General features: G+C 41.9%; 1 non-coding gene across 1 annotated transcript; it reads right to left on the reverse strand.

Annotated features, from left to right (window-relative positions):
- Positions 1-1,751: 1,751 nt before the first annotated feature.
- On the reverse strand, positions 1,752-1,859 carry LOC113709174 (small nucleolar RNA R71). Its single transcript, XR_003452595.1, has one exon. It is a non-coding gene; the product is annotated as a small nucleolar RNA R71 (small nucleolar RNA).
- Between the last annotated feature and the right edge of the window lie 12,842 nt (positions 1,860-14,701).

Here is a 14,701-nt window from a genome sequence, read left to right on the forward strand (position 1 = left end):
AAAGCCGGATCCCGCGGGATTGCTACTTGGCCAGGGCTCCTGTTTGACTTCAAGGAGGAAACAATAAGAGACGTGAGGGCACTAGACTTGGTCTCCACTTTTGTCTCCTTTGGCCGACTTTGAAAAGGAGAATTGCTTTGGTTTTTATTCTGATTTTTTTTTTACTTTTTCCTGGGACGGAATTTGGGAGACGGCAATTGTAAGCTTCGAATAGGTTGGTTCTCCATTAATGGGGAACTAGCCTCTTAATTCTAGTCAAGGGGACAACTGATGAATTGGTTCGACAATTACTGTGAGATCTAAACCGCTTTTAATTATTTTTCTCATTTATTGGTATTTATATGTTTCCTACTTTTAATTGTAATAACTCTTGTGTATGATTGATTAGTGCGCAATATTTAATTATTCATATAGGTTATTTTGCTAAATAGGGGTAATTGAATCCGTAATTGTTCGTTATCTCTATCTCAGTAGCAACTGGCGTAATTGGGTTTATGTCAGAGAAACATACGATCTAACTTAAACAAACCCTCTTAGCGTGTTTGTTAGTTAGGACTGGGCCTTTCTAATTAATAAAGCAATCTAGAAATTAAATCCTACGGTCGTACCTAGGGTTGTTCTTGGGTTAGGGAAATAGCTAACGGTCGTACCTTAGCTATCGATAAATTAAGGAAGGGTTGGTTGTTTATCGCATGCATGACAACTATAACCACTCTATTAATAAATGTTGGAATTATCTCTGAATCAATGATCAGTTGCATGAACCATTTCTGAAGTGTACCCTTGGCTAGAGTTTCTCCAATTATTTCTTTAAATTAATTATTTTCTGCATTTAATTTGTCTAGTTGGCATTTGATACCAAAACCCCCCCATTAATCTTGATTTGAAAAGAAACAAAATATCTTGCTAGTCCCTGAGGAGACGACCCTGCTTACCACTGTCTACTAGTTAGGGAACTCAGTTAAATAATTAATTCAGATATATCGGATTAAGCAAACTCTTCGGGAATAGGGTGAATCAAGTAACCCATTGCACACCTTGAGTTCCTGCTCCAGTACTCGAATTGATTATTGACTGCTTTAAGTGGTAGTTAGGTTTTATTTATTGTTATTGCACAGGTTCGGCACCTGTCAATTTTTGGCACCGTTGCCGGGGACTGGCATCTGATTTATTTGTTTCTTTTTTAATTCAGTTTTTATTTTATTTTATTTTATTTTTCTTGGTACTTTTGCTAGTTTATGCCCCGTTCTTCTCGCACAGGTGAATTGGTATACAATCCTGAGGTTGAGACGGCAGCGCGTAGGCGAAGGCAAGAAATCAAAAGACGAAAAGAAGGGCATTTATCTTTTGCAAACGAGTCAGTAGAAGACGAATTTAGCATGACCAACACCCAGACATTAAAGGAGCTGGCTACCCCAGAGCTGACTCATCAGCTCTTGTGCATCACGTTCCCAACTCTGGCTGAGAATACCTCCTTCGAGCTGAAATCGGGGTTGATTCACCTCCTACCCTCGTTCCATGATCTTTTTGGTGAAGAACCCCACAAACATGTCAAGGAATTCGAAATAGCTTGCTCTAGCATGAAACCTCCTGGGGTCACTGAGGAGCAAATAAGACTTAGAGCTTTTCCCTTCTCTCTCAAGGATGCAGCGAAGGATTGGCTATACTACCTACCTGCAGGTAGTATCACCACGTGGGCACAATTGAAAAAGAAATTTCTGGAAAAATTCTTCCCCGTATCCCGGGCTACGAGTCTGAGAAAGGAAATATGTAGCATCAAGCAGTACTCTGGAGAATCATTGTACGATTATTGGGAAAAGTTCAACAAGTTGTGCAACGGATGCCCACAGCATCAGATTAGTGAACAACTGTTGATCCAGTACTTCTATGAAGGGCTCCAGTCAACTGACAGGAGTATTATTGACGCTGCGAGTGGAGGAGCCCTGGCAAACAAGACACTGAGGGAAGCGTGGGAGCTCATTGAAGCCATGACAGAGAACTCTCAGCAGTTCGGCTTCTGTGAGAGCAATCCTACCCGTAGAGTCAATGAGGTAGAGACGTCATTCATCCAGCTGTCAGAATTGACGTCTGTTGTCAGGCAATTGGCCATGAGAGACACGCCGCGAGCGAAAGTATGTGGAATCTGCACGAGTATGGACCACTGTACGGATACGTGCCCCATTCTGCAAGAGAACTGGGCGGAACAGGTAAATATGGCGGGAGGCGTGCCCGCACCCCGCAGGCAGTATGACCCGTACTCCAACACATACAACCCCGGTTGGAGAGACCATCCCAATCTCAGTTATGGGAACATGCAACAAAGTTCATTCCCGAATCGTCCACCAGGATTCCACCAGCCTTGGCAATCAAAATCTCAACCCTCATCCTCCAATTCAGGAAGCTCCTTGGAGGACCTAGTCAAAAGCCTGGCCACGACTACTACTCAGTTTCATCAGGAGATCAGATCCTTGGCAGCAAATACCGCGCAGCTCCAGCAGGACACCAAAGCGGACAAGAAAGACCAAGAAACTCGAATAAGCCAACTGGCAACTGCCATTAACCGTTTGGAGTCCCACGTTTATAGAAAACTGCCATCGCAACCTGACGTAAATCTCAGGAATGTAAGTGCCATGACGCTGAGGAGTGGCAAGGAACTGGAAGGGCCTAAAGTGAGAAACTCAAAAAGCAAAAGTGAGGAGGAGATAGAAAAGGAAATTGAGGAGGAAGGACGTGTTCGTGAGGATCCTAAGATAACCTCCACCTCTCTACTCACTACTAACTCTAACTTACCCCCTTTTCCTTGCAGGTTGGAAAAGACAAAGAAGGTAGAGAAGGAAAAAGAGCTATTGGATGTGTTTCGAAAAGTGGAGATCAACATTCCCCTGTTGGATGCAATCAAGCAGATACCGAAATATGCTAAATTTTTGAAGGACTTGTGCACCCACAAGAGGAAGCTAAGGGAAGAAGAACGAGTGGCGGTGGGAGAGAACGTATCAGCTATACTTCAAAGGAAACTCCCACCAAAATGTGGAGACCCAGGTATGTTCACCATCCCCTGCAAGATAGGAGGTACCCCAATTAGGAAAGCAATGTTAGATTTGGGGGCGTCAATTAATGTTATGCCTAAGATAATCTATGCTTCTCTTAATCTTGGCCCATTAAAAGGCACATGCATTATAATCCAACTTGCAGACCGTACCAATGCTTATCCAGAGCGGTTAGTTGAAGATGTTTTGTTATAGGTCAATGAGTTAGTTTTTCCTGCAGACTTCTATGTCTTAGATATGGGAGATGAAAAAGCATTAAATCCGTCACCTATTTTGCTAGGTAGACCATTTTTAAGCACTGTTAGGACGAAAATAGATGTGAATGAGGGTATTTTGTCGATGGAGTTTGATGGTGAAATTGTAAATTTCAATATCTTTGATGCGATGAAATACCCGGATGAGGCTAACTCTGTTTTTGTTTTGTGCATTATTGAACCTCTTGTACATGACACATTTGAATTGAATAGGGGCGATGCACTGGAAGTGGCATTGGCCAAACATCTCGAGTTGGAAGCAACTCTTGATGTAGAAATAAGTGATGAGCTATACCGTGCAATTGAAGCACTGCATTCGCTCCCACCACTCTCCCCAAGGTATGAGTTTACTTCTCTCTTTGTATCAGAAACTCAGCCAAAATTGTTGCCTTCTATTGTGCAGGCACCTGAGTTGGAGCTCAACCTCTCCCGAAGCACTTGAAGTATGCATTTCTCGGAGATAATGAGACGTTACCAGTCATCATATCTGCTCACCTGTCACCAAGACAAGAAGATGACCTTATTCGTCTTCTTCGAGACCATAAGGAAGCGATTGGGTGGAGCGTAGCAGATATCAAGGGAATTAGCCCCTCTTTATGCATGTATCGGATCTGGCTTGAGGAGGATGCAAAACCAATGAGGCAAGCGCAACGGAGATTGAACCCACTGATGATGGAAGTGGTGAAGAAGGAGATACTTAAACTCCTAGAAGTGGGGATCATCTTCGCCATTTCAGATAGTCCTTGGGTGAGCCCAGTGCAAGTAGTCCCGAAAAAGGCGGGAGTAACAGTTGAAGAGAACCAAAAGGGTAAGATGGTCCCTGTAAGGAAACCCACAGGATGGCGCCAGTGCATTGACTATCGGCGTCTGAATGCTGTGACGAAGAAGGACCACTTCCCTCTACTTTTTATTGATCAGATGATAGAGAGGTTAGTTAGTCGTGTCTATTACTGTTTTCTTGATGGTTTCTCAAGTTATTTCCAGATCGCGATAGCACCAGAGGACCAGGAGAAAACTACATTCACCTGCCCCTTTGGTACTTTTGCCTATCGGAGGATGTCTTTCGGCCTCTACAATGCTCCAGCTACTTTTCAGAGGTGTATGGTAAGTATATTTTCTGAGTATGTAGAAAAGATTATTGAGATGTTTATGGATGATTTTAGTGTTTATGGAGATAGTTTTGATGAATGTCTGGATAATTTAGCTTTAATTTTGAAGAGGTGCATTGAGGCAAATTTAGTTTTAAATTGGGAAAAGTGTCATTTTATGGTGGATCATGGCATTGTTTTAGGGCATGTAGTGTCGGCCAGAGGTATAGAGGTAGACAAGGCAAAAGTCGATATTATTTCTGCTTTACCTTACCCCGCAAGTGTGCGGGAGGTGCGCTCCTTTTTGGGTCATGCAGGGTTCTACTGGAGATTCATCAAAGATTTCTCCAAAATTGGAGCGCCCCTGTTCAAACTGTTGCAAAAAGATGTAGCATATGACTTCACCGAGGAGTGCAAGGTGGCATTTGACAGATTGAGGGAGTCATTGACATCACCACTTGTTATCCAACCTCCAGACTGGAGCATCCCGTTTAAGATAATGTGTGACGCGAGTGACTATGCAGTGGGGGCGGTGTTGGGGCAACGGATTGGCAGAGCTGCTCATGCAATCTACTATGCATCTAAAGCGTTGAATGGAACTCAACTCAACTACTCTACAACAGAGAAAGAATTGCTAGCTGTGGTTTTTGTACTAGAAAAATTTAGACCTTACTTGTTAGGTGCAAAAGTAATAGTTTTTTCTGATCATGCAGCTTTGAGATATTTGATGACAAAAAAAGATGCTAAACCAAGACTCATCAGATGGATCCTGCTTCTTCAAGAGTTCAACTTGGAGATTAAGGATAAAAATGGGGCAGAAAACTTAGTCGCTGATCACTTGAGCCGCCTGCTTGCTCATAAGGAGGAGCCACCATTGAGGGAGGCATTTCCAGAGGAACAACTACTTGCTATTAACTCGTCTGTACCCTGGTATGCCGATTTAGTAAATTTCTTAGTGACTAATCAACTGCCTGCAGGGTGGCCAAAGGCTAAGAGAGACAAGTTGAAGAGTGATGATAAATATTACATTTGGGACGACCCGTACCTTTGGGGACAATGTTCGGATCAAGTGCTCAGGAGGTGTGTAAGTGCAGGTGAATTTCACTCCATTTTAAATTTCTGTCATTCGTTTGCATGAGGAGGGCATTTTGGGCCCAAACGAACAGCTCGCAAGGTTTTGGAGAGTGGTTTTTACTGGCCCACCCTTTTCAAAGATGCTTATTTATTTTGCAAATCCTGTGATAGGTGTCAAAGAGTAGGAAATACTTTTCGTAGGGACCAAATGCTTCAAACTCCCATGTTGTTTGTTGAAATTTTTTATGTTTGGAGGATAGATTTTATGGGTCCTTTCCCCTCATCTTTTGGTTTCCTATACATTTTACTTGCGGTTGATTATGTTTCTAAATGGGTGGAGGCCAAGGCCACCCGTACTAATGATTCTAGAGTGGTTACAGAGTTTTTAAAGTCTAATATTTTTGTCCGCTTTGGAATGCCAAGAGCTGTGGTAAGTGATAGGGGGACACATTTTTGTAATAAGACTATCACTGCCCTGTTCCGAAAATATGGCGTGCTCCACAAGGTATCCACACCGTATCACCCTCAGGCAAACGGTCAAGCCGAAGTGTCAAACAGGGAAATCAAGTCGATCTTGGAGAAGATGGTGCGTCCGGATAGGAAGGATTGGAGTTTAAAACTAGAAGACGCATTATGGGCGTACAGAACCGCGTATAAGACGCCGATTGGGATGTCTCGGGATATACTTGTCTTCGGTAAGGCTTGCCACCTTCCCGTGGAGTTCGAACACAATGCGTTTTGGGCAGTGAAGCAGTGTAACATGGGATTAGACGAAGCAGGGGTCCAAAGGAAATTGCAGCTACAAGAGTTAGAGGAGATAAGAAATGAAGCGTATGAAAATGCCACGATCTATAAGGAAAAGAGTAAAATCTTTCATGATCAATAGGTTTCCAGAAAATTTTTTGTAGTGGGGACAAAAGTCCTCTTGTATCACTCGAGGCTTAAACTTTTTCCCGGTAAGTTGCGTTCTCGTTGGATTGGTCCATTTGTCGTTTCTAATGTGTTTCATTATGGTGCAGTGGAGATCCAAAGTTTAAAAACAGAGAAAAAGTTCGTGGTGAATGGCCATCGTCTCAAACCTTATTATGAGGGGTTCTCTGTTGAAGAAGTAGAAGTTGAACACCTCCAAGATCCACTTTACCATGCTTGAGGGTTTTGGCCATGTCTAGCCAAAGACATTAAAGAAAGGCGCTACTTGGGAGGCAACCCAAGACTATTGTTTCAGTTTTCATGTATTTTTGAAGTTTTAGTTAAGTGTTAGTGTCAATTAATAGTTTGATGTTTGGTGACAGGAAATTAGTAGTTAGACGTGCCCACGCCAGGTGGTCACGCTTAAGGGAAAGAAATTTTCGTTCAGGATCTGCGGACTCTATAGCAGTTAGACGTGCCCACGCTAGGTGGTTACGCTAACGGATCGAGAATTTTCGCCGGATGGTCAAAAGACTAGGAAGCGGTTAGGCATGCCCACGCCTAAGCTAGAGATTCTTTGGAAAATTTTTTTTTTTTTGAAAAGACCAAATTGCCCCTGAACGACAAAAGGAAGAAAGGAAAGAATTTTCAAGGACCCGTAGCCCTACTTCCCCTCTTTCTCTCTTTTTTTTCTTCTTTCTTTTCTTTCCTCTTCCTTTTCTTTCTTTTTCTCCTTTTTCTTCCTTCCTTTCTCCTTATCCGCCGCCGTCACTTTGCACGCCGCCAGCCTGCGCACCCCCAGCTGAGCTCACAGCCGCGCAGACCACCAGCTCCTGCTCGCGAAAGCCCAGCCGCAACCAGCGGCAGCCGAGCGTTTTTTTTCGAGCCCACCGCGCGCGAGTCTTCGCGCACGCCTTCTCCACGCGGCAGCAGCGATCCCTCGCGCGTTTCAACTCAGCAGCAGCCAGGCACGCCTCCTCTCGCAGTGCGCCTCCTCCGCGCAAGACCAGAAGGCAGCGCGAGCTCGAGGCAGCTCGCACCGCGCCACGTCAGACGTGCGACCAGCGCCCGACGCCCGACCTCAGGCGTGACCCTCCTCGCGCGCACCCTTGCGTGCGACCAGGGCTCCAGCACCCACCAGGCGCGGCCTCCTTCTCCGCGTGGTCAAGCCCGGAGGCGATCCTCCTCGCGCGAGCTAGAAGCTCGCACTCAGCCGCAGCAGTCCAACAGTAGCTACGCACGGCGCGCAGTCATCCACCAGTGCGTGACGCCCTATCCTCCACGGCGTGCGCTAGCAGCGCGCAAGAAATCCTAGGCGCGATCCATCCGCGCGCCTCGCTTGCAGCCCAGAATAGCAACAGAGAGCAGCAACTCAGCCGCAGCAGCGCCCACAGTGCGCGTTCCTCCTCACCCTGGAAATTTTTCTCCAATGATATTTCTCTTTAATTTACTACCATTAATTAGCTGAGGCCAGATTATTACTTCTTTATTAGTTGATGTTTCGTAGCTGAGGCCAGATTTTTGATTTGCTAGCTGAGGACAGATATTTTGTGCTTGTTTGGGTGCTGTGATATATCTGTGATGGATTGTTGATTGTTTGGTAAATTTTGTGCTCAACCAGTGATATTTGGAGAAAATTTTGCTCTAGTTGCCTGTTTATTTAGTTTTTGAGGGGGTTTTTGCTCTGTTTATTTGATTAATTACTTTTTGGGTCAAATTGGTAGTGTTTGGGAAATTTTGTTGCTCACAGTACTACTTAGCTTTTGGGGTAATTTTATTGTTTGGTTGTGCACTTGTCTGTGATTGGAAGCTGTGATTGGGACCCTTTACTGAATCAGCTGCCTGTTGACTTCTTTTGTGCACATTTGCCTTGCCTCTGCCCTATCCAATAGACCAAATGACCAAACCAAAAACTAAAGGCAAGAACAAGCCATCCACATCCACCTCACAGCCTACAGTCCCCTTGAGTGGACCTGCCCCATCGATTGGTCCGGGAGGGCCTCGTACCCGCCTTGGACGGAATAGGGAGGTTCATATCTCCTCTCCCGCCCACTTTGGCGGTAATTTGACCTTCACCCGGGCTGCCGACAAGGAGCGGTATGTCTCAACTTGTACAAGAAAGATAATTCCTTGTAAATACATCCATGGCCCTACACTTGATATGCTAAACCTGAGGGATGAGGTCGCGCAGCACTTGACTAACGTAGGCTGGACTCGCTATGCTTCTATCAATCTACCTGCTTTTACTGAACTCACGTGGGAACTCTATGCTACTTTTGAATTTAATATTCCCGATGAATTCTCCGTTACCACTCCTGGGGTAGTGAGATTTCGATTAATGGGTGGAGAGTTCAACCAATCTATCACTGAGTTTAATTTGGCTCTTGGGTTTATTGATATTCCCTACTCCCAGAGTGAGGAATATATGCACAGTGTGTGCGAGTACTCGGAGCCATTTTTCTCTCATTACATTGGTTATTGGAGAGATTTGTCGGTTGACCGACACAACTATGACCCCAGCCAATCTAAGGCATCTTATCTTAAGAGCGCCGCCTACCGTTATTTACATAGATTTATGGCCTACAATTTCTCAGGTAGGAAGGATAGTTCGGGTACTTTGACCAAACCCGAGTTCTTTTTCATTTGGTGCATGGTTACTCGGACTAAGGTCAATTTAGGTAGTTGGTTTGCCCTCCACCTCCGCACTGTGCTAAGTAAGAAAAATAAGCCATTAATTTTAGGCTCATTTATCATTCAATTGGCTGTAAATCTTGGGGTTTTGGACTTGAATAATCATAATTTGCATCGCGCTTGTACTATGGAACCCCTCGATTTGGTTTGTTTGGAGAAAATGGATCTTGTGCGACAGGTGAATGGCGCTTTCCAGTTTGCTCCCCCGGGGCCAATATCTGTTCCTCCGAAGCGCAGCGCTTCCAAATCCACTGCCCCGGAGGCTGCTGGTCCTTCCACGGATGCCCCCGGGCCGTCCTCTTCGGCGCCTCCACCATCTTCCTCCGCTGATAGCCAGCTTGCAGCCCTTCGGTTCCAGATGCAGCACATAAACACTCGTATGGATCGGTTGGAGAGCCAAATGGGAGGGATGGCCCAGAATTTGGCACAGTATCTCCACCACGTGGGTTTCTGCCCGTCTTTCCCTCCGCAGCCGTGATTCATTTCTGCCCTCCTCCGTTTTAAGGGAAGTGTCATTGCCCCAATACCTCTGATTTGGTCTTTCTTTGCTTGCATTGAGGGCAATGTAAGGTTTAGGTGTGGGGGAGGGTTAACTATGCTTTGGTTGTGTTTTCAGTTGCCTGATTAAATTTTTCCTTGCCTTAGTAGTTGTCTTTCTTTAAACTGTGATGAATGAAATTGAGATATGAGTAGACGTAGCAAGTTCATGCCATGGGGTGTTCTATTTTCCTCGATGACGAATTGATTGATGAATATGCTGAACTTGACATAAATTTGACCACTTGTGCGATTTTTGGGCCTAATTTTTCGTTTGTTTGAGTGGTTATTGCACATGGTTTGTCTTTCTAGAACTTGTTCGGTTATGCATGTCAAGACTGCATTTAAATGAGTTTAATGCATCGAAATGATAGGGCACCTAGGAATGAGCCATTTTTGGACTTTCTTAAAACCAACCCTTGGATTATTTACCATTAGGGAGCCAAGTTGAGTCTTAACTCCTATTCTTCACTTGAGACCTAGTTTTTAGCCGAAAAACCTCTTTTTAGACTTTCTTTTTGAATCTCGTGTGAAGAAGTGCTTTGATTTCATTATACAGAATTTTGGAGTATTATTTGAGAGGCATTACACCTATCTATGAGAAAAAAGAGAAAAACAAAAAAAAAGGAAAGAAAAAAGAAAAAGAGGGAAATGTGAAAAAGGAGACAAAGTGCAGGAAATCAGCAAGTAAAGTTGATTTTATGTTGTGCAGAATTGACTTTTCCAATCAAAAAAAAAAAAAAAGGGGAGAAAGAAGGTCGAAGGTCGTGGCAAGTGCCAATTCACTTCACTTATATGATGGTTGAGATGTCTTGAAGATTCAAATGTGCAAAGCATCTGTGTAATGAATTTCTGAGCACTTTCTTTACACTTTTACACCCTTTTGATTCCTTTTATCCTACCTTCTCACCCTAGCCCCGTTACAACCTTGCAAAGTCCCTTGATTGCTGCACTTAAATTCATAAGTAAATGGTGGAGATATGATATATGAGCAAGTTTATGGTAGTGTCATTCTATTGTGTTGATTTGAGAGCCATCTTATATACATACCCTATACACTTTGGAGTGAAGGAGTGCACTTTGAACTGTGAGCATTGTTGATTTGGTATATTCTGATTTCGGTGAGGTTATTGGGAAATTTGGAATGCCATTCTTGGTATGAACTGCTATGAATTGCTTAATATCTTGATTGCGCTTCTGAGTTAATTATGCTTGAGAGCAAGCATAGTTTAGGTGTGGGGGAAATTGATAGGTCATAATTTGTTAATAAATTTATAATTATTTTTCCCTTGATTTTAGCCAAATATTACTTTAATTGTCGGATTCTACTTATATTTGGTGTTTTATATTAATTGCAGGGCATTGGAGTAAAAAATACTAAAAAGAGGTAATTTTCTTGGAGTTGATTGTCAAGCGCAAATGTTCTAATTCAAGATGGAGTCTACGTGGAGCATTGGTTGAAAATTAGGAAACTGCCACCTTTTATTAGATGTTTTATTAGGGAATAATTAGTATTATATTTTAGAAGGTTTCCCTTTTTCAATTAGAATTGGAGTTCTATTCTTTTGCGAGCCTTTAGTTAGTGGAGGCCAAGGTATTAGTACTTGATAGGAAACAAAGCAAATAAAAAAAAAAGAAAGCCGGATCCCGCGGGATTGCTACTTGGCCAGGGCTCCTGTTTGACTTCAAGAAGGAAACAATAAGAGACGTGAGGGCACTAGACTTGGTCTCCACTTTTGTCTCCTTTGGCCGACTTTGAAAAGGAGAATTGCTTTGGTTTTTATTTTGGTTTTTTTTTTTACTTTTTCCTGGGACGGAATTTGGGAGACGGCAATTGTAAGCTTCGAATAGGTTGGTTCTCCATTAATGGGGAACTAGTCTCTTAATTCTAGTCAAGGGGACAACTGATGAATTGGTTCGGCAATTACTGCGAGATCTAAACCGTTTTTAATTATTTTTCTCATTTATTGGTATTTATATGTTTCCTACTTTTAATTGTTATAACTCTTGTGTATGATTGATTAGTGCGCAATAATTAATTATTCATATAGGTTATTTTGCTAAATAGGGGTAATTGAATCCGTAATTGTTCGTTATCTCTATCTCAGTAGCAACTGGCGTAATTGGGTTTATGTCAGAGAAACATACGATCTAACTTAAACAAACCCTCTTAGCGTGTTTGTTAGTTAGGACTGGGCCTTTCTAATTAATAAAGCAATCTAGAAATTAAATCCTACGGTCGTACCTAGGGTTGTTCTTGGGTTAGGGAAATAGCTAATGGTCGTACCTTAACTATCGATAAATTAAGGAAGGGTTGGTTGTTTATCGCGTGCATGACAACTATAACCACTCTATTAATAAATGTTGGAATTATCTCTGAATCAATGATCAGTTGCATGAACCATTTCTGAAGTGTACCCTTGGCTAGAGTTTCTCCAATTATTTCTTTAAATTAATTATTTTCTGCATTTAATTTGTCTAGTTGGCATTTGATACCAAAACCCCCCCATTAATCTTGATTTGAAAAGAAACAAAATATCTTGCTAGTCCCTGAGGAGACGACCCTGCTTACCACTGTCTACTAGTTAGGGAACTCAGTTAAATAATTAATTCAGGTATATCGGATTAAGCAAACTCTTCGGGAACAGGGTGAATCAAGTAACCCATTGCACACCCAGAGTCCCTGCTCCAGTACTCGAATTGATTATTGACTGCTTTAAGTGGTAGTTAGGTTTTATTTATTATTATTTTACAGGTTCGGCACCTGTCACTGCACTATTATTATATTCGCATTTACAAACCATACTGACTAAAAATTTTCCAAGGAGACTCAGGAAAATTTGATTCACTAGAGAGGATAAGGTTCACGCATTGTTGCAGTCTCATCTTGCACTATCATATTAGGGCTCCATTTGGGGTTGCGATATTTTTGCTGAAAAAGTGTTTTTGAAAGAAAAAAAAAATACTTTTAACATGTTTGGTGAGTATCACTTTTAGAATTTAGGAGTAAAGCATTTGTTCATTAAAATACTATTGGCATAAACTCAAAATTGATCCTTTTAGAGCAACTTTTATATTTTAAAAAATGAAAACATTAATTTTAATAATTTTATTGTAAATTTTGAGCTAAAAGAAGAGATAACAATGTTTTAGAATTTCAAAATTACATATTATCAAATAGCAAAAGTAGTTATGCAAGTATATATGTATCCAAACAATATGATTAAGCACTTAATAAGTATTTTGATGAAAAAAACTCTCCTAGCTGAAGTGTTTCTTGCAAGCCACCGCACCCCCAAACGTGCCCTAATACAGGTGAGGAACTCAAGACGCAAACGATAACAAAGAATTCTGAAAGCGTCACAAACATTGTGCTCTTGAGACCACAGACACAATAAAATGTCTAAACTATTACCCTTTGAGGTCCGAGAGCTTTTGGAAACAAAATGAAATTCCACATTGGCATTGCTTTCATCATTCAAGTAATACGAGCAAGAGATTGAGACGTATACTGACTGATGTCACGTTGTGTCCATGTCTTGTAAAACTCTATGCAAGGCATGTACTAGCTAGCAAAGTTTGATCTTTTTTTTTTTTTTTTTGTTGTCGACGCAGGGGTGTCCGGGTCAATCCTTACAGGGCCCGACTAATCCCCTGCGGCCCGGGTCGGACGCCCCAACCCGACCCGAACGCGATAAATGCGCGGAGGAACCCAGCGGAGCGGAGACTCGAACTTGAGACCTTAAGGGTCACCGGTGAGAGGCGCTACTGCTGAACCATTCACGTGGGGGCAGCTAGCAAAGTTTGATCGAAATTAATGTTTTACCTTCAAAATATCAGCTCTAAATTTTTTTTAGTGGGGCTAATGATATAGTAAATTTTGTACTCTAAGTATATGTTTATGTACATATAGGGTTCATCTCGAGGGTGGGGTGCCTAGTCCTAGTAGGGCCACAAATGTTATCTTTTATCACATAATTATAATTGTATAAGAAATTGTCTACATGCAAGAAGCAAGTACACAAATGTGAGCATGTGCACTATAGGTGGGGGAAAAAAATATTGGATTAGATAAATTAATATGCAGACCCAATTTGTAGATATCACGGACAGGATGAAACGGGGTACACATTCTCGAACAATTCATTTTGGATCGAGTCATCCTCAAATAACTAATCCTATTTGGTTGGTTCTGAATTAGATTGGATCACTTATTTATAAATTAAAATACCCCTTTTTGTCAAACCCACAACTAGAGGTGTCAATGGGATTTTGATAAGTCCAAATTCGACAACAAAAAGTAGAAATTTTGGGTTTGGAGTTCCAGGCTAACACTATCAAACCATAATCGGCTCATAAATATAGTGGGATTTCGAGCCTGGTTTGGGCTTAACACAACTCAATATCAATACTCAATTATGTGTTTAATATTATATATTTTATTAAATAATTAAATATAAATTATAAATTTTATGATACATATTTTTTTTATAATACATACTTTAAGCTATGCAGATTATTATATATAATATACACATTTATATTAACAAAGTTCTTGACGGTTTGTCCAAATGAACGATGACTTTTTTATGAAATAGATATCAACCAGTAGGTTCCCATTTTCCCTCCCCAGCGGGGCATAAAGGGCATATATATAGGTGTAAACAGATTGCCTCTAAATACTAAGTAGTCTAGGTTTTTGTTTTCTTCGTGCACAAAACTTAGCTCCAACAATCAAAAACGAATTACAATAACCTAGTTCCTAACCGCCTAGCTAGCTCCCCAAGGAAAAAATGACGGCAGTCGCGGCCAACTCCAACTTCAACATAACTGAAGAAGCAGCCAATAGTAATCTTCTGCCTCTAAAAGTTCATGCAGCAGTTTTATATATTTTCTGCATGCATGTCTACACACTTATATTACGAATGCTTTGTTTTACAATAGCAAGGGATAATTATATCTGTCTCTTGAAATCAGAATGGGTTTTTGTTCCTTGATGGAAATCAGTGGCTGCAAAGGGATTCCAGCAGGCCGAGGTGGAAGCTATACTGAAGATAGCTGGAGATGATGGGATATGGATGGAAGGCAATGGAGGGATCCA

Source organism: Coffea arabica, chromosome 9c (assembly GCF_036785885.1).
Source record: "Coffea arabica cultivar ET-39 chromosome 9c, Coffea Arabica ET-39 HiFi, whole genome shotgun sequence".
Classification (NCBI taxonomy): Eukaryota; Viridiplantae; Streptophyta; class Magnoliopsida; order Gentianales; family Rubiaceae; genus Coffea; species Coffea arabica.